The following is a 2,737-nucleotide window of genomic DNA, read 5'->3' as shown; positions in this document are numbered from 1 at the left end:
TGACACCGCTTTTTTCTTACAGAGCTCATCTGACAGGGTAGATCATGTGATATTTTTATAGAGCCGGTCAACTTGGATGCGGCAATACCACATCCAAATTCTTTTCTACAATCTTAACCCTTTCATGACCAAGGGTCATTGATGCCCCAGTGTCCAGGTCAAAATTTAGAAATCTGACATGCGTCACTTTATGTGGTAATTGCTTTGGAACACTTTTATTTATCCAAGCCATTCTGAGATTGTTTTCTCGTGACATATTGTACTTCATGATAGTCATAAATTTGAGTCAATATATTTCACCTTTATTTATGAAAAAATACCAAATTTATAAAAAAAATTGAAAAATTCTCAATTTTCTAAATTTCTATTTCTCTGTTTCTAAAACAGAAATTCATACCTAATAAAATATTTACTACTTAACATTTCCCATATGTCTACTTTATGTTGGCATCGTTTTGTAAATGTCATTTTATTTTTTTAGGACGTTAGAAGGCTTAGAAGTTTAGAAGCAATTCTTCAAATTTTTAAGAAAATTTCCAAAACCCACTTTTAAGGACCAGGTTCAGGTCTGAAGTCACTTTGTGGGGCTTACATAGTGGAAACCCCCAATAAATGACCCCATTGTAGAAATTACACCCCTCAAGTTACTCAAAACTGATTTTACAAACTTTGTTAACCCTTTAGGTGTTCCACAAGAATTCAAGGAAAATGGAGATGAAATTTCTAAATTTCACTTTTTAGGCAGATTTTCCATTTTATTACATTTTTTTCTTTAATACATTGAGGGTTAACAGCCAAACAAAACTCAACATTTATTACCCTGATTCTGCGGTTTACAGAAACACCCCACATGTGGTCGTAAACTGATGTAAGGGCGCCCGGCAGGGCGCAGAAGGAAAGGGACGCCGTATGGTTTTTGGAAGGCAGATTTTGCTAAACTGCTTTTAGATGACACGTCCCATTTAAAGCCCCCCTGATGCACCCATACAGTAGAAACTCCCAAAAAGTGACCCTATCTTGGAAACTAGGGGATAAGGTGCCAGTTTTATTGGTACTATTTTGGGGTACATATGATTTTTAATTGCTCTACATTAAGTTTTTTGTGAGGCAAGGTAACTGAAAAATGGCTGTTTTGGCACAGTTTTTTTATTTTTTTTTACAAGATTCATCTGACAGGGTAGATCATGTGCTATTTTTATAGAGCAGGTTGTTACGAATGCAATGATATCAAATATGTCTACTTTCTTTGTTTGTTTGTTTGTTTCAGTTTTACATAATAAAGCAATTTTGAAAAAGAAATTATGTTTTTGTGTCTCCATTTTCTGAACGCCATATGTTTTTTATTTTTCTGCCGATCGTCATGTGCAGGGGCTCGTTTTTTGCAGAAAGAGTTGAGGTTTTTATTGGTACCATTTTTGGGTACATAGGATTTTTTGATCATTCATTATTACACTTTATGGGGAAAGGTGACCAAAAAATTGGCTGTTTTGGAACAGTTTTTATTTATTTATTTTTACATCGTTTATCTGAGGGGTTAGGTCATGTGACAGTTTTATAGAGCAGATCGTTACGGACGTGGCAATACCTAATATGTATACTTTTTCTTATTTATTTAAGTTTTACACAATAATAGCATTTCTGAAACCCAAAAAATGATGTTTTAGTGTCTCCATAGTCTGAGAGCCATAGATTTTTTGGGCGATTGTCTTAAATAGGGTATCTTTTTTTGCGGGATGTGGTAACGGTTTGATTGGTACTATTTTGGGGGTCATAAGCCTTTTTGATCGCTTGCTGTTGCACTTTTTGTGATGTAAGGTGACAAAAATGGCTTTTTTTACACAGTTTTTTTATTTATTTTTTTATGGTGTTTATCGGACGGGGTCTATCATGTGATATATTTATAGAGACGGTCGTTACGGACGCGGTGATACCTAATATGTGTATTTTATTTAATTTTTTCATTTTTTATAGGAAAAAGCTATTTCTTTTTTTAATTTTACATTTTTATTTATTTATTTATTTATTTTTACTTTTATTATTTTCACATTTTTTTTAATCAAGTCCCTCTTGGATCTTGAAGATCCAATGGGGCTGATGGCTGTACTATACTTTGCAATGCTCTTGCATTGCAAAGTATAATACAATCAGATGCCCTGTAGGTGGCAACAGCGGACGCTTTTGCAAAGCGTCCGGTTGCCATGGCAACCATCGGGCGCTACAATCGCAGTGCAGCAGCCCCGATGGTGGAGAGAGGGAGCCCCCTCCCTCTATTAACCCCATGGATGCCGCTGCCGCGGCATCTATGGGGTTACAGCAGAGTGTCAGCATAGAGCTGACACTCTCTGCTGATGGCGGCGGCTCAGGAATGGAGCCGCCGCCATCACACACAGCAGGGGGACCGCACGGCATGGGGGCATAGGGGCATCGCTGGAAAGGGGGGGTCACGGCCAGCATTGAGGGGGCAGGAGGAATGTATGGGGCGGGGAGGGGGCGGACCGCAGGAGGCAGGAGATAAGCAGCGGATAGATTCAGCGGCAGGCGGACACAAGGGTGGGCTTGGAGGGGCACAGATGGGGGCACACATGGGGGGCACAGATCGGGGAGGGGGGGCACGAGGACACATTACCTGATTTCAGGCTCTAATCTGCAGAGCTGCCGCGATCCGATTGGTTAGTCTGCACAGACTAACCAATCGGATCGATTGTCGGCAAGGGGCCACTCTGATTGGTCCCTTGCC

The 2,737-nt window shown here is 39.7% G+C and overlaps 1 non-coding gene across 1 annotated transcript; it reads right to left on the bottom strand.

The window, feature by feature from the left end:
- Positions 1-2,301: 2,301 nt before the first annotated feature.
- On the bottom strand, positions 2,302-2,387 carry LOC120996863. Its single transcript, XR_005777961.1, has one exon. It is a non-coding gene; the product is annotated as a small nucleolar RNA SNORD71 (small nucleolar RNA).
- Between the last annotated feature and the right edge of the window lie 350 nt (positions 2,388-2,737).

The sequence above is a fragment of the Bufo bufo genome, chromosome 3, assembly GCF_905171765.1.
Source record: "Bufo bufo chromosome 3, aBufBuf1.1, whole genome shotgun sequence".
NCBI classification, from domain to species: domain Eukaryota; kingdom Metazoa; phylum Chordata; class Amphibia; order Anura; family Bufonidae; genus Bufo; species Bufo bufo.
Note: the sequence above shows the minus strand (reverse complement) of the source record. Positions and strands in the feature narration are given on the sequence as shown.